Here is a 27,404-nt window from a genome sequence, read left to right as displayed (position 1 = left end):
TCAATTATGGGCCTGATGAGGGATGAGTAAAGAGGCACGCTGACCTCCCCTGATCTAGATGTGAATCCCTTCATGATTAGGTGGGCTATATAAAAGGTTTTTCTAACCACTTTGGCCACGTGGTTGTCAAATGAGAGATTGCTATCAACTTAAGTCCCCAGGTGCCTAATGACTTCTTCTGTACTTAATGGATTACCACCTATGTGGTAATTTGTGGGCACTTTGTTTTTGCCAAAGGGGATGACTATACACTTTTTGGCGTTTAGCTTGAGGCCATGGCTCTGGCACCAGTTGTCTGTTTCTATGAGGCCATTTTGGAGGATGCTTGTGTCAGCTGGAGAGTTGATTATGGCACCCAGTTTGCAGTTATCTGTGAACTTGGTCAGCCACAGTCCTTCCGTGTTGGCCTGTACCACCGAGAAATATATACCGAGCAAGAGAGGTCCCAGGACTGAGCCTTGCGGGATGCCACTTGTAACTGGTTTGGAGTCTGACATGGCTCCAGCAATTCTAACCATGTGGGTTCTGTCCTTGCGCCAGTTTGCAACCCATCTAGTGACATACAGATTTATATTTAAGCTGGTGAGCTTATCTATAATGCCCGAGTGGGGTATTGTATCGAAGGCTTTTGCGAGGTCCAGGTAGGCTGTGTGGACCACCTTCCCCTCGTCAATGGCCTTGGTGACTGTTTCAAAGAAATTGACCAGGTTTAAAAGGCAGGATCTGCCCTTAACAAAGCCAAACTGGGTAGGATCCAGTGTCTGTAGATCCCCAATATCTTTATTTATGAGGTCCATGATGATCCTTTCCATAGCTTTGCAGACCAAGCTAGTCAGGCTTATGGGGCAATAATTTCCAGGATCTGTTGAGGCACCGCCTTTGTGGAGAGGGACCACTGTTGCTGTACGCCACTCTTTGGGTACATATCCTGTAGTAAGGCTAAGATTGAACAGTAGTTTTATGTTTGGGTTTAGCTCTATATGTATATATGTGTGTAAACATATATATATATATATATATATATATATATATATATATATATATATAAATATATATATATATATATATATATATATATATATATATATAGATATATAGCTAGGATATTAATAGAATTATGTATTTAAATTACATCTGTTAACCGGGTAAGTATGGCTGAGCTATTGGCACATTTACAGCAGAGACCCGGGGTAAAAAGCTCTGCAGGACTAGAAAACAGTATATTAAATAGTAGTATACAGCAGATATATATATATATATATATATATATATATATATATATATATATATATATATATATATATATATATATATATATATATATATATATCTAGATCTATAGATATAGATATATATAGATATGATACACCAGTTAAGGATTAAATATGTTCACAGGCCGTGCCAATGGGGGTGAGGGATCCAATCAACAAATGTGTAACACGTAGCATCAACCCCCCCCAGCCACCTAGACAGATGAAACATACAAACACATGATACAAGTAAACACACCACTGCTTCCCAGACCACAGGCAGGATACTACCAGTGGGAGAGACTTGCCATGTCTAATCTTGAAACAAAGACATCAATGTCCTTTGTGGGACACCCCAAAAATTAATGATAAATGGAGTCAGTACCTGTAACGATTTATCCAACCAGGCTGTATACGTACATGGACCAGTAGGTTGTGCAAGCCTGATGACCCTTGGGTCGAGACAACGTACGACATGGTCCCGACATGTGGAGAGTGGGCAGTGTGTAGTGGTGTGGTTAGACCACTCCTGCACCCACAGTAAGGATGAGTGCGGTAGAGGAGGGCCAGGTGGGGGAACTATGGGTATGCCATTATGGGCCTAGGCATGCAGGTGTTGGCCAGCTAAGTTATATTCTGACCACCCTGGGGATATCATTATTGCGAATTGGTCAGAGTTTATGCCCATACCTCTCAACCTCTAAGAGCTAAACCACTGGACAGAACCTAAATCGTTGAGGGGACAAGTAGGGACAGAAAGCACATATTCCACTTACAACCTTAGAAAGCTGATAGAATAATAGGTTATGCATTAGCATGACACTTTTGAAGGATGTGGAGTCATAAACCCAATTACTTGTCTGTATTTAATGGTGTCAGTTCCTAGGTATTTGCCAGACAGTTGGGGACTGTAAGAGGAACACACCAATATTATGAAGCAAATGCTGGACAGGCTGCAGATCCTGTACAATCAACAGGCATGCTTACGCCTAATGTGCAGCCATTCCCGATATGGGTTCCACCACAGCAAAGTCCAGTGTACATGGCAAAGTACGGTGTAACCATATGTGTTGTTACATTACCCACTACACAACACCTATGAACACATGGTCGCAACACCCCACTCTAGGCATGTAAGCCGATGTAATAGGCATCGCAAGGTATTATTGAAGTCCCCACCCCCTTCCAGGGGTGTGAGTGTCCAACGCAAACACCAAATGCAGTGCATATGCACAGCTGTTGTCATAGGCAACATGGCCAGCTGTGGACCTTCCCTGCAGCCATCCTGCACATCCCTGGATAATCTCCCTACTAACACCCCCTTAGTGCCCCATGCACACCATGTACCTATCTGACCCTGTTCCATTCCTCTTAATGTCTATGGGTACATGTAGGTAACACCCTCTTCCCCCACTATATTGCCAGTATCTGGAACCCCAACCCACATGTAGTATCACAGCCTTCCCATAGGAAACATGTAACTAACACATGAAGGAAAACCACAAGAACATCTGGAGCAGCACAGGCTCACCACCTTGCGAAACCCTCCCCCCTACCTCACAATCTATACCACAACAACAACTAGTGATACAGACATCTCTTGTCCTGCCCCACATACAGATCCCAACATCCGACATACCTTTGCTATTGCTCCCCATCCAATTATACCTACGGGCTGCTATACAGTTACAATATCACCCCCACTACCCACCTACCTACTCTCTAGCTATTCACCTCTACTGTACCACACAGGTATGGAATATGTACACCTACCCCAAATACCTGCATGTAACCTATGCTGACCTGTGAAACAGGAATCCAACCTCACCTTAAACTGACGTTTGTCAACAGTCATACCTGACATGTAAACCTGACCTAAGCATGGACAATACTGACAGTTGAACGTAAACTAAGCATGTTTAATGGGGGACGCAGCTATGTTATGTCTGTTACCCTCTATAAATGTGATCACCCCAGTATTACTTGGGATATGTAGCTGGGGTCAATGTGGAGCTCTACACCACAGGCTACTACTGACAATGGACAAGCATACAGTCCGAGTGTCCCGGTTGGCAGATGTGAACCAATTGCATGACGTTGCTCGTGTGTATGCAGGAGCAAGCGGGTGTAAGCCTGTTTGGCTGCAGGTATGCAAGTACCACACTGGTGAAGCAATGTAGAGGCTAACTGAGGGCAAGACACCACCACCATTGAGCAGTAATGCTGTGCTATGCGCAAACAAGTGCATACCCGCCTACAAATGTTCTACAGTGCCTCAGTCACTCTGTAGCCAACAGCTGATGTTGTGGCCATTAACAAACTAATCTGCACTGCCAGGTTGTAAAACCCTGACCCTGCACACTATAGTAGACATGAGTTCCACAAAGCCATGACAGATACACATTCAGCTGCTGTGATCACAAATACATCATTCAGCACAGGCATCCAACAGTATAAGAAATGTATATAAGTGTGCAGATTAATACCAGAACACGTCCATTGCTCAACCACAGTATTATTATGAGCAGTCTATCTGCAGCACATAACAGTGCCTGTCCAATCATACTGTGAGAACAGTAGTCCTGCATAATACTGAAGGGAATAATGATATACGGTGAACACCATGGGGGTGTGTAAGCGTGCTTTATGCACAGTATGTTACACCTGGGACATTGGTACCGTGGAACTGGGAGATGAGACTGACCAGGTGTGTGACCAACCACTGCTACACAACAACCTGGCAAGATGTTACCAGTGGGAGAAACACTGTAGACCATCTAGGTCTACTCTTGACACAACAACTGGTCCATCCCTGGTGGGATGAACCAACAGTTGTGGGTCACATCAATGTCACCACCAGTATCGGAGGAGGGTCAGGGGAAGGCTGGTACATATGTGGACTAAACGGATGAGGAGCCTGCAGACGCTTGGGTTGGGACAGTATACTGGAGGTGTACCGAGACGTAAAGAGAGGGAAATGTGTGGAGGTGTAGTATGGCAGGGCCAGCAACCGGGGAATGGATGGATGCTGTGTACATGGTGCTTGGGGGCCAGGGAAAGGGAACATGTGTATGGCATTATGGTAGACATATGCAAATGAAGCAAAACAGCAATAGTGTAGTGGCCAGAGCATCCGCCTAATGCACAAGCATTCCTGGGTTAAGTCCCACTGCAGCACATCCTATTTTCCATGTGATATCCGTATGTTACCTTTGTTGTGCTGTATAACCTACTAAGTAACATTTATATTTGCACAGGACTACTGCTTTAAATGCACATGTGAAGTGTCATACTGACTAAGGCACTACTAAGCATGTGTAAGTGCATAACAGCAGCTGTACGCATGGATACACAGTTGTAAGTGTGTGTACGTCTATTCACGCGGGGGTAAGCATTGACTATATAGATTGAGCTAAGTAGATGCTAGCTGTGTGTAAGGTAATGCAACCCAAGCATAGCATTGCATAGCTCTGCGCATACACGCGCACACCTGCGTACGACTGCTCAAATGTCCCTAACTCACTCTGTATCCAACAGCTGGTGTTTTGCACTGAAACACAATATACAGCCTGTGGAAGGGCCACAACTGGGATGCTGCATATCATACACTACGTGATTTACCATTAAACCATGACAGATGTACATAACCACTCATTCCACATACATATCATCCAGCACAATCAGTCAACAGCACAGGGAATGTAGTAATAACACACCACACAACCTCTTAATGCATGAATCATGGACATAGTGCGCCATAATGTGGGTACATATAGGGATATCTGTCATATCCTGCTCTAATACACTTCAGATATTGTAAGTTGCACAGTTATATGTAGTAGAACATATATATAGCTGGAGATGATATGTCTGAAATATGTACGTATCTGCACGAATGACTGACCTCAGTCCTAAGGTCATGCATGTCAATTGCCAAGAGAATGAGGTACAGGCCACACATATAGGCCGAACATGCATGCACATATGGACAGCTATACATCTGTTAATGTAGAGAGATAGACAGCTATAGGTGTGTGTATATATATATATATATATATATGTGTGTGTGTGTGTGTGTGTGTGTGTGTGTGTGTGTGTGTGTGTGTGTGTGTATGACTCACAAATAACCATATAACAGTGATCGTACAGAGATAGATTAATATGTTCAGTGTATATATCCATATACATATATATATTTACATACATACACATATATATATGGATATATATATATATATATATATATATATATATATATATATATATATATATATATATATAGACACATAGCTAGAGCTATATCAATGTCCAGTTCTCTCTCTATATATATGGGGGAATAACATATGTACTTATGCAGCTATACATAAATATATATATATATATATATATATATATATATATATATATATATATATATATATATATATATATGGGATCGGACTCCTGGCCCACTCTGTACGACATAACTGACCATGAGCACAGTTGATGGGGGTGGTGGCACACATGAGGAACACCTGATAATTACTGCAATGTAACCCCCCAGCCATAATGCATATGCTGTGCAAACCAATATCCAGCACATGCAGTACTTGACAGCAGGACCCACCACAGGACAGCTACAATGCTCCAACAGTTATCCTTGTCACCTGTACATGTCAGGCCAATATCTGTAACATACCATGCAGATACGCCATTTTACTGTAGGGAATGTCCTATGTTGAATGGCTACACATTACAATGGTACAGATATGCACACACATCCATACATTGATGAGCATGTGCATATATATATATATATATATATATATATATATATATATATATATATATATATATATATATATATATATATATATATATATATATATATATATATATATATATATATATATATATATATATATATATATATATAGGATATATGGGTACATACACATATACACAGACAAAGGGTATTAGTAGCCATACATGTGTAGCAGTAGTGTGGACATACTGGGTGAAATGGATATCCCCAGCCACAAGCCCTGTAACCAGTACCTGTGACATGTGTAGTGTGGCAACCAGCCCCACAAAGGGGATACTTACATTGCACATACACCCACTCACAGTTCAAAGGACATGACATGACATACAGGTATGTATACACAGACAATCCTTATTTGTGTACCATACAATAATGTATGTTATTACTGACAGCACATGGATGTTGATGTATATAATCAGTGATGTATGCAAGGCCCACACATAACAGTCGATGCAGACAATGTGGATGTGTATCATACTATGGTGTCCAGGCTAAGCCCTTCAATTTGTACAGCATTTGACAACAGATTCACCAGCACAATTCATACCAGTCAATAATATCAGATGTAGTTCAGCAGCCTCCAATTACACCCTATAGTCAAGGCCTGGGGGACATTCATTACTTGTGGTAATGTCAATGTATCTGTCACAGGTACAGTCCCTGGCCAACAAATGTTGTGGGTGTCCATGCCATGACTGGGATGATAGTAGGAATGCTAGCAGTGGGGAATGATAGGCCATTACCTAACAACCCATACCCGTATCACAGCAGGTGAAGGGCTGCCATACATGTAGAGGACAAAGGCAGGAACGCAGGGATATACCCACAATATTGCAGTAACTCACCATGGAAAATGCTGCTGTTACAGGATGTGTTGCAACATACCTCTATGCAGGAATACGACAGCAGGTACTCAAATGTATATAGCCATGTACTGCTAGCATGCAACACACACACACTGCCAGTGTAATACCTGACACTGGACCTGTGTGGTGGACAGACAACACATGATAGGCACACCTCTGTCCAGCTAGAGGATGGCCCACAGTAGTGAGCTATGCAGACAGACTGCAGTCCAAGGTAAACTAGTAGGTACACACACACACACACACACACACACACACACACACACACACACACACACACACTCACACACACACTCTCACACACACACACACACACACACACACACACACACACACACACACACACACACACACACACACACACACACACACACACACACACACACACACACACGCACACACACACTGTAACATCAGTACTATGCATAGCATTACACCACTCTATTCACGGTCTGTCTGTATGTCCTGCTCCTTCTACATATATGTGGCTGCCCTGAGTGTGCAGGTACTCCTGTAAGAGGTATTGCTACCTGCTGTCTGTAACATTGAAGCCCACACACAGGAGGGATGTCCATCACACAGGGAATGTACAGGGAATATGTCCACATAATGTAGAGATTCCTAGTAGGTGGTTACCATGACAGTGGTAATTGGAAGTACTACACATGTGTAGTCAAATATATATATATATATATATATATATATATATATATATATATATATATATATATATATATATATATATATATATATATATATATATATATATATATATATATGGCTATCTGAATACGTACATGTCCATATCATCCCACCATATGTCCTGGACATGGAGTTTAGCCCGACACCAGCCCCTATAGTCCCAATGTAGTAGTGCAGTGGGATGTCTGGTACATATAGCTGGTATATTAGTAGACATTTGCTACTGTCATTGGGATTGTTATTACAGACACGGCTCATAACATGTGTGCCACTGGCTACTGACAGACATCCTAATGTTATCATGGTACAGTACCTGCATATATAGCAGGCTTGACAGCCATGTCACAACACAGGGTAGGCCACACCTGTGTGACAGTGCATAACCACAACCAATGTGAACACAGCCACAGCCACATATGGTATGCTAGCATACTAGTATGGTATATGAACTATCTGTCCTACACCATCCTCATATGTGCCACTCACAGAATGGCCCTACATATACTGGGCTGCTGCACAGTCTGGTCTGATGGCTGTCTGTGGTATGGGACTTGTGTGTGTATGGCCCTACACACATGTAAGGTAATACGGTACCATACAGTGGGTCAACATGTAACAACAGATAGAAGGAGAGCTAGGACAATGACATCTACCACAGTCTGTACACAGGCCACAGTACATATTAACAATACACACACTGCCGACATTCAGCATCACTATACAGCCCTCAGTACTGTATAAACATCCACAGGAGTTCCAGTGTATGGCATTACATGTAACCCTTACTGTACGTGACCTGTGTAGCACTCTGATATATCACTGGCGTGTTATCACATATGTTGACATCGTTTATGGTGTACAGCACATATGCACCACTTCATGCATGACATATGTACAACAGTGGACAGAGGTGTGGCTGACAGCACATACACAGAGCCAGTATAGACATGTTGCTGTGATACCCTCATTAAGCTACCATTGTAACAGGGTCTGTTGCAACATATGTCCAATGAGGGATATGTAGTCAGTAACTGTCATGGCCTTCACCATCAACAGACTGCAATCCTCACAGTACTGTCTGCATTCCAAGGAAAGATGCATCATGGCTGACACATGGCACCAAAGGCACAACACTGCACAGTCTGCAGATGTGCCTGCAAATGGGGATTCCTGGTATACATGGAAGTGACATGGCAGGTATTGCAACATGTATGACAGGAATAGCCAGGCAAACACTGTTAATCCAACATTACTCCACATGCAGTATAGAAGCACTTACATTTCGTAGGCAGTTCAGGCACATCACCCTCCTGTTTGTTGACCTCTTCCCACAGTGTATGTTGTTAGAGGTAAATCCCCAACCCATCTAAAAAGCTGCTTGCAAAACAACAGTTCTAGCTCCTGCTCACAGTGACAGACAAGAGCCAACACCACCAGGATGTTCCCAGGTAGTGGAGTGCATTTCCATGCAATTGGCTATGGGAATATTACCACACATGTTCCACATGCAATTGGAATGGGAAGGCCTGCAATACATGCAGAGGCCATCAGCTGATCATGACCATCATGTTAAATACACATGCTGCTGCCTAAGCAATGCAGGTGTGGGCCTCCACATCCACCAGAGAGGGTGTGGGGGAGGCAGACAGAGGCAAATACATGTCAGGGAGGGGTGGGAGGGTAAAACTGATGCATGTTTGTGTCACACATCTACCAGCATAGGGTATCATACACCCGACAGCTATGTAGTGCTATCACAGTCCGATGCTGTTATTGGATGCGCCACATGTGTTGTCTGGTGGAAAGCACTCAGAATATATATGTGATGGTGAGTGCCATCTGCTACAGGGATATGGCAGATATGCAGTAGGTGACATACACATGCCTGTCTGCATGAACAGGTGCCAGCATCAGCACAGGCACACTCACACAGGGACGTACACACATTAACACAATTGAAAGGGCCAGGAGTGTGACCCATCACTAGTGGGACTGCCACAACACATCAATGCGCAGGAAACACATGCACCACAAGGGTGATACAGAGGTTGTATGGGCAGTGAGTAAGTGGGGGTATCAGACATAAGGTGGAATGCTTCACTGTGCCCTTGGGGGAGTAGTGCATGTGGATGTGGACATATGCACCATACAACACACACACGTGCACACAGGGTCCAGTTCGGGTGCATGTCTGCATGGGTGTGTGGTGGCCAACAGTGCAAACAGGGTAGGCGATGGGTATACCTTGGCATCAGCCCACATGACATTGGTCTGCATTGTGGCACAGGCCTTTAGCTTCTGCATTTGCCCGCACAGTTGGGTATTGCATCCGTCTTCCAGGCACCTGGGTGACCATTGTGTGTGACCAATGCTGTGCATCACTTGCCATATATGTGTCCCCTAGTCCATGACTTGGATGGTGTCTAGAATGTGCACACATCCCACATGCATGTACAGTGACATGTGGAACTGTACCTTGGGTGTCTGGCCCATACTGTGAACACAACTTATCATCAGATGTGCCAGTTTTGCCCATGTGTGGCAGGGAGTGGTACTTGTTAGCAGACTTACCTTGGACCCACATTGATAGCATGCTAACAGCATTTCCTGATGTCAGTGTCATCTGTCCATACAGGCCATGTTGTCAGGCATGGTATGTCCATTGTGAGTCACACATAAAGGCACAGTGGGGTTGCAGGCTGTGATGTCACATGTATGGGTATGGGTATGGCTTTGCACCCCAGCCTCTCAGCCATTTACATCTGTTATCCCTGTATGGTTGGCATTGTGATATATAGTGGGGCCACCATAAATGTAATTAGCAAAACCCTTCCACAATGCCCACAGGTGTCACAAACTCACAACCACCTCTACACAGGACACCAGTTACAAACACACCCCTGTCATAGGTTCATAGGTTCATAGGTTTATACTAGGCTATCTGCCCTAAGTCATTTATAAGCCTAGCCCAAATTTGTGTGGCTTACGCCACCCCTTATATGAAAAAATACTGTGCCCATTAGTTTGTTGTGCCTCTGTCCAGCAGTGACACAGAGATGAGTCCCGGGGTAAACCTATGATCTCCCATCCACAGGTCAAGATTTCTCTTGAACAGAGCCAGCGAGGTGCTCTGCCTCACATGGACCGGGATTTTATTCCACAGCATAGGGAGTCTCTGAGTGATAAATCTATCCCTCCAGCACATCCTATTTATGTCCGTGCTAAGGTTTAAGTCGCTTGCTCTAGTGGTTTTGGTGGATTTGGATTTTTTGAGGTGGAGCATGGCCATTAATTCTGGGTTGGACATGGCCTTGTATGTCAGGCACGTCACCTCTGAGCAGACGGTATGCGACTGAATAGAGCTGGAGTTTCTTCAATCTGGCAGCATATGACAGATTTTGGAGTCCCTTTATCCTTTGGTGAGGAACTTTGGGGTCTCTCCAATTGCTGCAGATGTTGGGTGAGATACATCCCGAATGGGGCATTGTACTCGATCATTGGTCTGATAAGTGAAGAGTACAGGGGAACAATGACCTCACTAGATCTGGATGTGAATCCCTTCATGATCAGGTGGGCAATGTAGAAGGTCTTTCTAACCACTTTAGCAATGTGAGTGTCAAAAGAAAGGCCACTGTCAACCTGGGTCCCCAGGTCCCTGATAACCTCTTCTGTGCTTAGTGAATTGCCACCTATATGGTAGCTTGGGGTTACCTTGTTTTTCCCGAAGGGTATGACTATACATTTTTGGCATTTAACTTCAGGCCATGGCTCTGGCACCAGATATCTGTTTCCGTGAGTCCCTTCTGAAGGATATCCGTGTCAGATGCACTTTCCACTATGGCGCCCAGTTTGCAGTTGTCTGCAAACTTTGTCAGCCAAAGTCCTCCCATGTTGGCCTGTACTTCTGAGAAGTAGATGCCGAACAATAGGGGGCCAAGGACCGAGCCCTGTGGGACACCACTTGTGACCGGCTTGGAGTCTGACATAGCGTCAGCAACTCTAACCCTGTGGGTTTTGTCCTTAAGCCAGTTTGCAACCCATCTTGTGACATATGGGTTTACATTTAAGCTGGTAAGTTTTTCTACAATACCCGAGTGGGGTATTGTGTCTAAAGCCTTTGGAAGGTCAAGGTAGGCTGTATAGGTTCATAGGTTCATAGGTTTATACTAGGCTATCTGCCCTAAGGCATTTATAAGCCTAGCCCAAAGTTTTGTGGCTTACGCCACCCCTTATATGAAAAAATACTGTGCCCATTAGTTTGTTGTGCCTCTGTCCAGCAGTGACACAGAGATTATTCCTGGGGTAAACCTACGATCTCCCATCCACAGGTCAAGATTTCTCTTGAACAGAGCCAGCGAGGTGCTCTGCCTCACATGGACCGGGATTTTATTCCACAGCATAGGGAGTCTCTGAGTGATAAATCTATCCCTCCAGCACGTCCTATTTATATCCGTGCTAAGGTTTAAGTCGCTTGCTCTAGTGGTTTTGGTGGATTTGGATTTTTTGAGGTGGAGCATGTCCATTAATTCCGGGTTGGACATGGCCTTGTATGTCAGGCACATGTCACCTCTGAGCAGACGGTATGCGACTGAATAGAGCTGGAGTTTCTTCAATCTGGCAGCATATGACAGATTTTGGAGTCCCTTTATCCTTTTGGTGAGGAACTTTTGGGGTCTCTCCAATTGCTGCAGATGTGGACTGCCTTTCCCTCATCAATGGCCTTGGTGACTGTTTCGAAGAAGTCAACCAAGTTCAAAGTTCTGGGAGTAAACCCCTACCTAGCTGATGTACTGCACTACAGCACTACGCATTTATATTACGTGACATGGAAATGACTGAAGTTCATCTTCCCCAAAGGTGTATTGCACAATTAATGACATCAGCAGGACTACCAAAGTAGGGCATTTGTACTGTAGTGTGAGTGAGTAGCCTATAATGCATTGCTCCATACACAGACACTGAGACACACATCACATCCGGAACTGACAGGGATGGAGATGGAACACTACCACCATTCTAAATCACAGTACAGCAATACGCAGTTACAGGATGCACCACTGTGATTACTGGGCTATCATATTCCCAGAGGTGTACTTCTAGATGATTGACATCAGCAGCCTTGGCAAAGTAGTGTATTTGTATTGTATGGAGTGTGGGTAGCCTAAAAAGCATTGCTCTCTACCCAGTCAGACACACACACACACAGACACACACACAGTTGGGGTTTGAACACCTAACTAACTAGTTTATCACACTACAGCAATACGCAGTTACAGGACACACCACAGCGATTACTGGGTTCTCATGTTCCCAGAGGTGTACTTCTACATGGGTGACATCAGCAGCTTTGGCAAAGTAGTGTATTTGTATTGTATGGAGTGTGGGTAGCCTAAAATGCATTGGTCTCTACCCAGTCAGACACAAACACACACACACACACACACACACACACACACACACACACACACACACACAGACTCACACAGTTGCCACAGCTGGGGTTTGAACACCTACCTAATTAGTTTATCACACTACAGCAATGCACAGTTACAGGACACACCACGGTGATTACGGGGCTACATTTGCCAAGGGGTGTACATCTAGGTGAGTGACATCAGCAGATTTGCCAAAGTTTAATATATGCATTGCATGGAATGTGAGTAGCCTAACAAGCATTTCACTCTACACAGTCAGAGGCTGACAGGCACACATGCAAACACACACTCACACAATTGACAGGTCCGGGGTTAGTACTACTACCTAACTACTCTGTCACTACAGCAGTACGCAGTCATGGGATGCGCCATGCACTTTACTGAGCTATAGCTATAGCTCTCCCAAAGGTGTAATTCACATTGGATGACCTCAGCAGTCTTGGCATACTACTGCCATGGGGAGGGCAGTGTGTGCATGGGCCATACCCCATTCATGTGGTCATATGTCACAGGTGCATGTATACAGCTACTAGATGGCTGATTCCTTGTACAGTCTTGTTGCACAGCTGGCACATACACCACATAGTTTGTCATGCTGACAGGTACTTTTGTCTAGTATCCACAATGGGTTACATCCACACCTCATGTGCTGTGGGCCCTTAGGCTGTGTGCCAGTTGCAACAGGCCTGCATGGCTCCTTGTCACAGTCACCCTCTTCCTCACATCTGTGCCCATGTGCCTGTGGTTTATTATAGTGTGTTGTCCTTACATATTTGCCTGCATTCCTATCCACTGTGTGTGCAAGGCAGGAGTGGTGCATACTGATGTGTTCACACTGAGAACTGCAACTTCCAGACATGTCTGGTCCACTGGTGTTTGTAGACATGGCATTCATGTCTTTAAGTGTGTGAGCATGCCCATTATGGTCATCTGTGTTGCATGTGTGGATCACGTCTAGGTTGTTTGTACCGTGGTGCTGACCTTGTTTTACGCCAACGGGTAGCATGCTGTGTCTGCAGGGTATCCATCGATCATTTGCCATTGACTGTTGCTACATTTCTGAATAGCGGGGATACCTGATTGTTTCTACTGTTCTACACAGGACTGGGGGAGCACACCTGACTGTTACTCTATGTGTACGTTGGATGGGGGGTGCACCTGACACTTGTACACATTTGCTAGGACTGTACTGGTAAGTCAGGTACTCCATTTCAGTCTGTAGTCTTACCTATCCTGCTGGCTAGGGGTTACCAGTGTAGTACATATCCTAGCTTTGTTTACCTACATATTACTGTCTGACGTCGTAGCCTTCACAACTTACATCCGACTGCCTGGCCTGCTGTGATCTGTCTGTGTAGGCCTGGGGATGGGGTTCACCATAGGGCACATTGGTAGGCCATAGTACAGCATTTGTTTGCGTTTGTCTTCACCTGTCCTGCTGGTCGAGACTGTTGCTGGGTATGTGATCCTTCCTGACTGGTATGTGTGGCTCTTATGGACACTACTGTCGCTCAGGCCATTTCCTGCAGTGGGTTTTGTCACCCTGTGTAGTGCTGGCTACTATGGTGACTCCAGTATGTGTTACAAATCTCATGCTGCCACTATGGGTGTCTACTCTCTGCTGCCTTGACATCCGGCCACCCAATTCCCTTGCATGTTTACATCCATACCATAGCTACAGGTAAAAACACATTCTACTCCATTTGACAATTGGTAGGTTGATTGACTTATCTTGAGGGTGTGCCAGACTTGCGGATGGTGCTTGAAGGCTGCCTATGTCGGATGCACATAGTACACTCCCTATACATAGTTAGGCACAGGAAGTGTCATGTTTGGCATCTCTTTTACTGTCTGTGCGAGTCAGAGAGAGGTGTCATTCCCAAGGGCCCTACTGTGTTAGTGCATGTGCTATGCGTTGCCTCTTTGCCAAGGCCAGGGCATACTGGGCACACCCCCTTCTGCCTACTGGAGCAGGCTCAGCTTGTTCTTTCTCCAGGTCACTCTGTGCCTGTGCAGGCCTTGGCATTGGTGGGGGTGAGGGGGTTGTGGCCCTACCCCATGCTGTTCCTGCTGCAGGTGTTTCAGCAGGATCATATTGTGTAGCATAGCACATACCATTACTATTTGGGTAAATGTAGCTGGTGAATACTGCAGGGCTCTACCGAATGTGTCCAGACACTTGGACCATGACCTGAGCATCCAAAACACACGCTCTATTATATGTCTGGCCTGTGCATGTGCATCATTATGGCATTGTTGTACAGGTGTGTGTGCATTTCTGATGGGTGTCATCAGTCACGGCTCCAGTGGGTACCCAGCATCCCCCTCTAGGTGACCGTAGGGGATGCCCACACCAACAAATCTGTGGTACAGCTGCATCAGTCACAACATTTGTGAAAATCGCCATAGCTTCCAAGGCAACCAGCACACACATTCAGTATAATGCCCTGGACATCGCATAAGACCTGGCAGTTGATGGAGGGCTGCCCCTGCAGTTGATGTAGGCCCTACACTGCTCACCGGGTGGTGCTTTGATGCATATACACGTGCAGTCTATAGTACCCACTACCCCAGGGTAGTTAGCTATTTGGTGGAAGAGACGCATATTGCAGGTCAACACCTTACATGTGTTGAGGAAATATATGTGCTCACTGGCATGTGCTGACATGGCATCCAGGAATTGGTGGAATACTCTGGATGCTGATTCCTGTGAGATGCCCATGTTATCCCCAGTTGTAGTTTGGGTGGTACCTGTGGCTAGTATACCTAGGCCTACACATACCTTGGTATCTACTGGGATGGGTTCCCCTCGGTCAGAGTGGTGTGTCAGGTGTGGCCTGCACAGCTCAGCGATTTGCTGTAGGAGGTCTCTGTCCACCCTATAGTGCTCCACTATCTCCAGCTCATGTAGCCCCTGGTAGGTTACACTGGGTCTGTACGCTCTTCTCTGTCTCCTCACTGTGGGTTGTTTGGCAGCATTGACATCCTCACCACCCTCAACCTCTTGCACATTTTGTTCTATGTTGCCTGCTGCAGCCCTTCTCATTTTGTAGGTTTGATTTTAAAATTCCCCCGCTTGTATACACCGGTGGTGTAAAGTTTGGAAACACCAGGGGGGTAGGTGTTTGCTTGGTTTATAGTGGTGTTCTGGGCTGGGCTGGTCTGTGTGATTAGCTGATTCTAATACATTTCACCTGGCAGCTCAACTAGGTCTCCTTGATTACCTTTCTACTGCTGTTTTCCCTTCCCATTGCCTCCCTGTTTAGGCCCATGTGCGCGCCGCACGAACGAAGTGCTCAAATGTGCACGGAGCTGCTTTTTCCTGGTTTAGCTTCCTTTTTCTTCCTGTAAAATCTGGTGCACGGCATGCACACCTGCTTACACTTTGTAACAAGTGCTAGACAGGTTTAGCCACACCCTTAGCTTAGCTGCGCTGAGCTAGAAGCAATCCCGAGCCACAGGTCTCCAATCCACTTACAGTATGCCTGACACCCACCCCCATGATGTCACCTATATCCTAGTCTTGAAACCATCTATTTATACTCTTACACTCTTGGGACCTGCTTCATACCCTGGGAAAATCTGGAATTCACTAACCTTTCCCTCATTTGCATAGGATTGCCTGCTAATGCATAGTTACATGTCCCACACTGAGCCTCCCCCCTTAGCAACCATTACGCACTGGCCAGGTTGACTTCTGACTGCCATTGACTTGCATGACAGAATACTGATTTTAATTATAATGCTTATTTTAGGTTTATTTTATTGGTTTCCCTCGATCCCGTTTGCATGTCGCTGCCCTATACTTAACGCGAAATCAGCGTAGATAAAATTAAACGTTGTTTATTTTTTTTTCTTTCACATTTTGTCATGCCAATGGCCATCTATTTGGACATTGGCTTGCTTCCTCAATAATATGCAGCCTTTATTTGGAGCTGTCATAGCTCCGTTTTGGAATTTGCAGACATGTACTCGGTTAGTAACCAAGTACATTTCCTGCAGATTGCACTTGACTTGCACGGACTATTGCCAGCTTCCTGGATTGCAGTATCACCTCATTTGCATGGATTTCTCTGGCAGATGAGGTGATTTGCATACCAGGATTTAGTCCATGCCAGATTAGTGCTGGAGCTCTCGTGAACGACCATGCCAGCTGTTCCTGGATCACACGGCAGACATATTGCCTGTGTGAGCTACTGCACTCATCTTGCACTCCATGCAGGCTTTTGAGAATCTGGGGACAGTTTGTATTACAATGAAATAATATATTTGTTTACATAGAAACATGTCATGAACAAGCATGTTAATCTATACTACATTTATGAATTGTTAGCTATATACCTGAAATTAAAAAAAAATATCTCAAACTATGTACAAAACACTTGCCATGCAGATCTTTCTAATATATGAGATGTAAACTAACTCTGTCATAATCATTTCAAAACTATCTATGTAACAGTTTATGAAAATTGACAATGTAACAGTTATTTAATTGCTGTTTCTGTAACAAACTGTGCAATCGTATCCATGTCATGGCAGAAAATGGTCTATGAACTAGTTCATGTACGTAGTCAGCTAAGGAAAAGCAAATAAATAAAATATCCCCGTGCTAAAAAAATAACATAACAAAATATGTATAGATTGCAGTCCACTCAAATCTGTTCATTGTCATGGCTCCTGATGACTATATGCAATCCTCAGACCATGGTTGAGATTTCATACAGCACCACACTGGCACAGATCCATATTACTGCATGCGGACTTGGAATGCTTAAGGCCACCTTCAATTGTCTAGATACCTCTGGTGGTGCTCTGCAATATGGTCAGAAGACCTGCAGCAAGATAATGTCATCTGTGCTGTGATGCCTAACATCATTCTGTGCAAACAACAACAGCTTGCTGTCACAAACAGAGTGTATTGAGACCAGAGACAGGAGTGGAGGAGGAACCAAGTGAGGAGTCTTTATGGAACTGACTGCCAGTGAACCTTATATGAAGCTGAAGTGGTCACAGTAAGTTGCGGCACCAGCAAGAGGTGGTATCTGGTCCACATCTGTGGATAATGGGCCATGAGAGAAATAATATAGAAAAAAATGCTGCATACAATACTGCACCCAGGCCATGAAGTGCAGTGCACTGACTGGCCTCACTATGTGTCAGACATTTTTGTAAACCCACACAACACAGAGAGGTGGGTTGGGCACATAGACTAGGCAAGGAGGAAGTGTTATATAGGTGCATGGCTGGGAGGTGGGGGAGCTAGCAATAATGTTTAGTGATGAGATAGATTTTCCTCAAGGGGACAGATGGCCAGATGGTCAGGCTGGCCACACATTACTGGAGCAGAGAAATGCATACATATCAGATGGGGGTACACTGCAGAAATGTGGGCAAGACATGTGTTGTGGGTCAATATTTGGGTGTTATGTACACTATAGATGACCATGCCAATGTGAGCAGCCTTCATGGAATAGCACTGCCATCAAAACAAGGTGGCAGAGGGAGTGTGGATCTGCATGATTTTGACTGCCTTGCCCTGTAATGTATAGGATGGCTGTGGAGGTCATATCTGGCAAATTGGACCTAACTTACCATTGCAGACTTATCTCCACTAAGTGGTGAGGATAATGTGGCATATCATGCCCTTGACAAGTCTGTCCTCTGGGATGAACCCACAGTGGAACTAGAGGAATGGTGGGCATCCCTATACCTGTAGCCTTGGGTGGTGTATGAAATCTCAACTGTGGTTTATGTTTGGGCAGCCAAGGGCACTGTGATGGCTGCTCCAGGCGCAGGAGGGATATGAGAAAGCTGTATAACCATGCCCTGTGATTGTGACTCACATTTATGGCATATGGCACTGCTACAGCAAACAGTGCCATGAAACCCCAAGGTGGCTGCAACAGATGCAAAGTAGCTACCCAACAAACAGCAGGAGAATGTGTTCCTTATATACCATGTCTGTATGCAAGCATTGCAAGCTTTCACATATGCCAAAATCACACATCATCTCTGGGGTGGCATCTGTCAGTGCCTGGATCACTGATCTGCACATCCACTGATTGATGCCAAGGGGGACACCAATGTCTGGGACTGAGCTGGAGCCATGGCCCCAGAGCTGTACAGTGCATATCTCCCTTGTGCTTTATGCATGGCCTCTGCTAATGGCAGTACTCATTACTGTCACATGTGTAGGTAAGGACTATGAACTATGTGATGAGCTGATGGCCTGATCCTCCATAGATATGGGGGGGGGGTGTAAGGATGGTATCCACAGCCACCATGGACATGTTTGTAAATGTAAGTGGTACTGTGCTCTCCACTGCGGGTGTTACTGATGGTGCCACTGTACTGTCTGATCATGGAATGAGCAGACTGCCATCATCATAATCACCAGACACCAGTGATGCACTGATATCAAGCATGTCCTTTACCGGTGTGACTGACTCCATGCCAGTAGCACCTGTCTGGCACCAGTGATGCACTGATATCAAGCATGTCCTGTACCGCTGTGACTGTCCCCATGCCAGCAGCACCTGTCAGGCACCAGTGATGCACTTATATCAAGCATGTACTGCACCACTGTGACTGACCCCATGCCAGTAGCACCTGTTGGGTAGCTGTCATTCACCATCAGGCACCAGTGATGCACTGATATCAAGCATGTCCTGTACCACTGTGGCTAATGCCATGCCACTAGCACCTGTCAGGCACAAGTGATGCACTGATATCAAGCATGCCCTATACTACTATGACTGACAACATGCCAGCAGCACCTGTCAGGCACCAGTGATGCACTGAAATCAAGTATGCCCAGTACCACTGTGACAGTGACAGTCCCCATGTCAGCAGTACCTGTCAGACACCATCAGGCACAAGTGATGCACTGATATCAAGCATGCTCTGTACTACTATGACTGACAACATGCCAGGAGCACCTGTCAGGCACCAGTGATGCACTAATATCAAGCATGCCCTGTAACGCTGTGACAGTCCCCATGTCAGTAGCACCTGTCAGGCACCATCAGACACCAGTGATGCACTAATATAAAGCATGCTGTATACTGCTGTGACTGAAATCTTTTAGTTATGTACTCACCATAACTTCAGATGTTTGGGATCCATCTCGCCTACATTCTGAATGATGGGTTCGGAGCCGATCCCTCGGCCCCGACTCGCCACGCTTATGCCAAAGAGCGAAGTCTCTTATTGGCTGAGCTTACTATATCCCAGGATGCACCACCAACAGTCCCCCAGATCTAGTTTGTCCGCATACATGCACACATGCATACCCTGCTTATATAACATCGTCAGATGAAACAAGATAAAACAGTGGAGCTCAAAACCGTTCTATCTCTTCTGATCTGCAAGGCAGGGGAAGGAGGGGGGGTATCAGGAATGTAGAGGAGATGGATCCCAAACATCTGAAGTTATGGTGAGTACATAACTAAAAGATGTTATGTGATCCTATCTCGCCTACATTCTGAATGATGGGACAGCGTCCCTAGCACCTGAATCCTGAGTGGCTCACTGGAAAACACTCCGGAGTACCGTGGAACCAAATGAAGCTCGTCCTTTAGATGCCACATCCAATTTGTAGTGGGAAATGAAAGTGTGCGGGTTGGACCAAGTAGCCGCAGCACAAATTTCGAAATAGCGAGCTTGGAATGAAAAGCTATAGAAGTAGCCATAGCTCTGGTAGAATGAGCTTTGATAGATGATGCGAGTTGCTTATTTGAAGAAGAATAGGCCTGAGTTATGCAATCTCTGATCCATTTTGAGATTGTAGCTTTTGTGATGGTTTGGCCCAATTTATTATCTGAGAAGGACACAAACAACTGGTCTGACTTACGAAGTTGCTGGGTCCTGTCTAAATAGAAGCGTAATTGCCTGTGAACATCCAATTTATGGAGAGTGTATTCTGCCTCATTAGAGAATTTTGGAAAGAAAACTGGTAGTTCTAGAGATTGTTGAAGACAGAAACTAGAGCAGACCTTTGGGACAAAGGATGGATTAGGCCTAAGAGATACTCTATCTTTGTGAAAAATGAGATATGGTGGTTTAATAGACAGGGCTTGAAGCTCTGAGACTCTTCTTGCTGAAGTAATAGCCACTAAGAATGCCGTTTTCCATGACAGATATTTTAATTCAAGTAGCAGCCGGTTCAAAGGGGAGATGTTAATGCACGAAGCACTAAATCAAGATCCCACGGGGTGCAGGATGAAATACTGGTGGTCTTAACAGACTCGCACCTTTAATGAATGTTTTGCATAGCCTGCTGCTCATCAAAGGAGGATCCGTGGATTCATGGAATTTAGAGATAGCAGCTAGTTGAACTTTAATAGTTGAGACAGAAGATCCCTGATTAAATAGGGATGTTAAGAATTTCAAAACCTCTGGGACAGGAGCAGTGATAGGGTCTAAGCCCTTGAGTTGAGCCCAGATAGCAAACCTCTTCCACTTACTGAGGTACAATTTGTTAGTGGTGGGTTTATGGGCGAAGACAAAATGTGAACAACTTCCGGTCTAGTGTGTGGCTCCTGACTAAGGTCGGAAGTGGAGGAGCCAAGCTGTCAATTTCAGAGATTGAAGGGACTGATGCCAATGTCCCGACTGATGGATTAGCAAATCCGGGATCAGGTCTAAGGTCCACGGATCGTCCACCGCATGCTTTTTCAGGTAAGGAAACCATATCTGACGAGGCCAGTATGGGGCAATCAGAATCATTGAAGACCTTAGCTGAGAAGCTTTTGAATGACTTTGGGAAGGAGTGGGATTGGAGGAAAAGCATAAAGCAACCCTGTTGGCCAGGGTTGAGCTAGAGCATCCATGGCGGTACTTCCTGATGTGGAACCAAGGAGAAGAACCTTTGGCACTTGGTGTTTTGTGGAGTCGCAAATAGGTCGCAGCACGGCGTCCCCATCTCTTGAAAACCTGGGCTGCTACTGTGCGGTTTAGAGACCATTCGTGAGGAGAGAGAATTGTCCTGCTTAATTTGTCCGCCAATACATTTGACTTTCCCGGGATGTGGGTCGCTACCAAGAAGCGGTTGGTAGCTACAGCCCATTCCCACACTCTCATGGCCTCTCTGCAAAGGGGATACGATCTGGTCCCTCCTTGTTTGTTCAGATACCAAACCACCGACATGTTGTCTGTGTGGATGGCGATGATACCCTGAGGAAGGAACTTGTGTAAGGCCTGTAGGGATAGAAGTACAGCCCTCATCTCCAACACGTTGATGTGGAGAAGAGCTTCGTCCGGAAGCCAGGAGCCCTGAACTAGCCTGCCCAGACAATGCCCCCCCCACCCTATCTGGGAGGCATCTGTCGTCAGGGTAACCGCTGGAGGGAGGGGAACAAAAGGTTTGCCCTGATCTAAGTTGGAAGTCTGAAGCCACCAGCGCAGGTCCCTTTGCATATTTCCGTAATCATGATGTGATGATTGAGGGGGAGATCTTGAAAGGACCATTGAGTTGATAAGAGCCACTGAAGAATCCTCATGTGTAACCTTGCTAGAGGAACTAAAAGTACCGTGGCAGACATTGAGCCTAGAACCTGTAGGACCATCCTGGCTGGGGCTTTGGATCTCGAGATCAGAGCTTGAACTTGGCCCTGTAAGGTTTGGATCCTGTCAGCCGGAAGAAAGACACGCATCAATCTTGAGTCTATCTCTGCTCCTATAAACTTTATGCTGAGAGGGCAGCAAGACAGACTTTGACCAATTGAATGTAATCCCAGGAAACACCCAGGAGATGGTGGCTTTGAGGTTGTCCATAAGTAGATGCCTGGTGGTGGCAGTCAGGAGCCAGTCGTCGAGATAGGGAAACACTTGGAATCCAAGGCTCCTCAGGTGAGCCGTCACTACTGCCAAACACTTGGTGAACACCCTGGGGCTGTGGTGAGACCAAAGGGCAGAGCACAAAATTGGTAATGACTGGCTCCCAGGCTGAAGCGCAGATACCTCCTGGACGCCTGATGTATCGGTATGTGATAATAGGCGTCCTTGAGGTCTATGGAGCACATCCAAACATCCTTCTCCAACAAGCGGAGAATGGATTGCAACGTGACCATTCGGAATTTGGATTTCAGAACGGATAGGTTCAGTCTGCTGAGATCCAATATTGGTCTCAGGTCCCCTGTCTTTTGGCACTAAAAGAACCTGGAGTAATTTCCTGATCCGATTTGGTCTGTGGGGACCGGTTGGATGACTCCTTTGTAGCAGCTTTGAAGCTTCTGCGGCTGCTATTTCCCTTTGACTGGGTGGTGGGTCCGGGATTCTCTTGGATGGAGGGGGTGAGTATTTGAATGGGATGGTGTAACCTCCGGCAATTATCCGAAGCACCCATCTGTCCTGAGTGATTGACTCCCAGGCTTTTAGGTGCTTGGCAACGACACCCGACTGGCTCGAGCAGCACAGCCGGGCAATCCCTCATGTCGTGTGGGAGGCTGAAGAGCCACGAAAGGACTCGCGGTCTCCAGAATTGCGGGGCCCTCTGCCGCCTCTGGGACGGCGTCTCCCTGAAAAATTTCCCGCCCTCTGCCTCTGGACGGGAATCTTCCTGCTGTTGGGAGAAAAACTTGTGATTTCGGAACCACATTTTCCCTCCTTTGGCCTTGGGGTAAGGCCGAAGGGAGTGGAATAACGGGCCCCTACGGCAGATAACGTTTTCCCTCTTGCTCACAGCGGTAAGGGTGTCTTTCACCTTGGGTCCAAACAATGAGGACCCATCAAAGGGAGCGTCGGCGAAGGAAGACTTGAAGGCCTCCGCAACTGACACAAGCGGAGCCAGGCTTGTCTACGAGAGCCACGCCTGTGCCTGCCGCTTACCCGCCTTCGGCCGCATAGGATATGAGCCTCATGGACGAGTTAGCAATTGACGCCAGGATAGCCAACTGAGAGCTAACGGACTGGGCTAGCTGCTCAGGTAGGTTACCCGAGAGGAGTCTGACAACTCCTTGACCAGATCCCTCTGAAGCCTAGTAAAATGTGCCAAATAATTCAGAGACCTTAAGGTAAAGGCCGCTGAAGTCAGGGTGCGCTTCCCGTACCTATCCATACTCCTAGACTCCTTATTAGGAGGATGGATGGACGTTGAAGCCTCTGCCACGTCCTGCTGTGTAGCAGATGCCACCACCATGGCATCTACAGCCACGCCTTTAGTAAGGAACTCCTTCTCGGGGGGAGCAGATAAGAATTTGTTCGGACGAGAAGGGACTGGTTCCACAGTATCCGGGTGTTCCCACGCCCTTCGACAAACTAAATCCAGAAGCTCGCCCAGGGAAGGTGCTGGTAAAACCGGAGAGATGGCCGAAGAGGATTTGGCCAAGGCACTCCTCATGGCTCTGAAAGCCGGACCTCCCGAATCCTGGGAGCGTCCAGTCTCCGGGGCCATGATAGTAGACGGAAGTCCCGCAGCCGAAGCACCGAGAGGGAGGCTCGGAACCGAAAGCATCGGTCCCGAAACATCACCCTCGGGTCCAGCCGAAGAAGTCCGCGTACCAAACTCGGACCCGAGGGCCCGGGTTGGAGTAAGGGTCGGAGCCGACCCTGAGATCTCCACCGGCTCCAAGAGCACCTGCTCCGCCGGAGCCGAAGCAGTCGGAGGAGGAATAGCAATGGGATGGGTCATGGCCATCGGCTCAAGCCAACTGGGTCGGAGCGAAACAAATTTTTGGAAGACTGGGGACTGGAAAAGTCTTTGGAGCACCCTGTCTATATCAGAATCCGACATTCTCAAGACCGAGAGGAAACAGAACGGGTTCGAGAAGACCTCTCCCTCGGCCCCAAGGGACTAGGGGACCGCTCGAGGCGACTCGGTGAGAATCGGCGCCGAGGAAACACACACACCAGATTCCATCGGTGCCGAGGTAGACTTCGGCGCCGAGGAGGAAGTGTCTGAGCGGGCGACCCTTGTCGGCTCCGAGAGCAGTGGAGCCGAAGGTGACCCGCCTCTCGATGCCCCAGCCATCGGCTCCGAAGCCCGAGGAGTCGATACTGGTGGCATCGAGGCAGACCGTTCCGACCTCGGCTCCCAAGTCTTTGGAGCCGAAGGAGAGGCCTGCCTAGGTCTCTTGGCAGTCGGATCCGACGGACTGGTCGGGGCCGAAGCCCTTTTCTTTTTGGCAGGAGTAGGAGCGGAAGACAAGGCTTCTTCAAAAGAGGGTTTAATCAACCCTTTAAGAATTAATTTATTTTTCCTCTCCTGGAGGACCCTAGAGGAAAAAGCGTGACATACGCTGCATGACTCCTGCAAGTGCTTTGCCCCTAAACAATAAACACAAAGTAGATGGTCATCAGTAACAGACATCTTAAAAGCACATTTAGTACATTTTTTAAAGCCCGAAGGCCTAGGGGCTTGAGACATAATGTTAACAATTCCTGACAGGAAATTTAACCACTGTAGAATCGCTAATGACAAAAAAACCGAAGGCTTACAGAAACTGTGTAAAACACAACCTTAGGTGTAATAACCGGGAACTTTAAACACTAAAAGTTCAGTTATAGAGTTTGACCAAAAAGGCCCTGGATTGAAAGGGGCGCCAAAACAAACTCTACCCAATCACACACAATAAATTCCAGTACTCAATCGAACACAATTTAGCAATAGCAATAGCAATAGCCGTTAAAACGGCTTTTGTGAAATACAAGCACAAAAACTGACAGAAAAAGTAGTTAATAAAGCTACTCAGCCCAGCCAGCTCGAGACCACGTCCTTGCAGTTAAGCGGCAAACGAGATCTGGGGGACTGTTGGTGGTGCATCCTGGGATATAGTAAGCTCAGCCAATAAGAGACTTCGCTCTTTGGCATAAGCGTGCCGAGTCGGAGCCGAGGGATCGGCTCCGAACCCATCATTCAGAATGTAGGCGAGATAGGATCACATAACATCATGCCAGCAGCACCTGTCAGGCACCAGTTTTGCACAGATGTTCAGCATGTTCTGTACTGCTGTGACCGACCCCATGCCAGCAGCACCTGTCAGGCACCATTAATGCACTGATCTCAAGCATGTCCTGTACCGCTGTGACTGACAACATGCCAGCAACACCTGTCAGGCACCAGTGATGCACGGATGTCAAGCATGTTCTGTACCACTGTGACTGACCCCATGCAGTAGCACCTGTCAGGCACCAGTGATGCACTGATATCAAGCATGTCCTGTACCACTGTGACTGACCCCAGGCCAGCAGCACCTGTCAGGCACCAGTGTTGCACTGATATCAAGCATGTCTTGTACCGCTGTGACTGACCTCATGCCAGTAGCACCTGTTAGGCACCAGTGATGCATTGATATCAAGCATGTCCTGTACTACTGTGACTAACCCCATGCCAGTATCACCTGTGAAGGAAGAAGACAGACAGACATCTATGTCCATAGATAAACATGTTGCAGTCCCACACCCATTTGCTATGACATCATTACATTTAAAAAAATTACAAACTCAGTGAACACACACTTACCTTAGGGCACAGTGCTTGATGTGAGATTCCCAAATACCTGCAAGAGACATATGGTGATGGTTAGCATCAATACTCTCATGTGTACCACTGTACATTGGTAATCACACATGTGCATATCAAATTGGTATACCCCAAAAGGCACACAATGTGGCCATCAATCATCAGTCTAGTTGTAACATTCAGGCCTCCTCAAGGTAACAGTGTCAGGTCATCATCTCTTGACAGAGACACCAAAAACTCCTCTGTGTCTGTCAAAGTGATCTGCCGTGCTGATAGTCTTTACCTACCAATGGCCAGTTCTTTTATGCAGGCATGGTGGATCATGTCTGACCCTGAGATAGACCTGCATTTCTGTCCTGATATGTCAACCTAAGTTATTTTTATCCATCATCTTGTCCTGCCACACCCACTTCCTGATGACTTTCTCAGCCTTGTTTGTGTTCAGAGTTTTCCTATCAAGGGAATGCAGGGCTTGTAGAAGTACCTCAGTCTCTGATAGATTGAACTTCTCCAGTCTATGTGTCTGTTTAGGTGCCACTGGAATTCCTGGACACATGAATATATGCCTGTTATCAGTAGATGAAGGTAAATGTGACACCCATCTCCAATAATTGTTCACAATTCAAACTGCAGCACTGCCTGCAACATGTAGCATGGCTGCTGTGCAGTACTGGCATAGTACATGCCCCAAAAGCATGCCCACAGCACCAGCTAAGATACAGCTCATGATGCAACCTGCAGATTTTGATGTGTATAGTTAGGCTTGTGGACCCATGTAACGTTGCAGTGTGTCCAACTGCACATCTCTGCAGCCTAATCAATATATCATTGTGTGCTCTTCCATTTTGTATAGATTTGAGATGGATCCCTGAAGCATAATGTGCTGCT

This window comes from Protopterus annectens, chromosome 2.part2, assembly GCF_019279795.1.
Source record: "Protopterus annectens isolate FY-2018-M chromosome 2.part2, PAN1.0, whole genome shotgun sequence".
Classification (NCBI taxonomy): domain Eukaryota; kingdom Metazoa; phylum Chordata; order Ceratodontiformes; family Protopteridae; genus Protopterus; species Protopterus annectens.
This window is presented reverse-complemented; position numbering follows the sequence as displayed.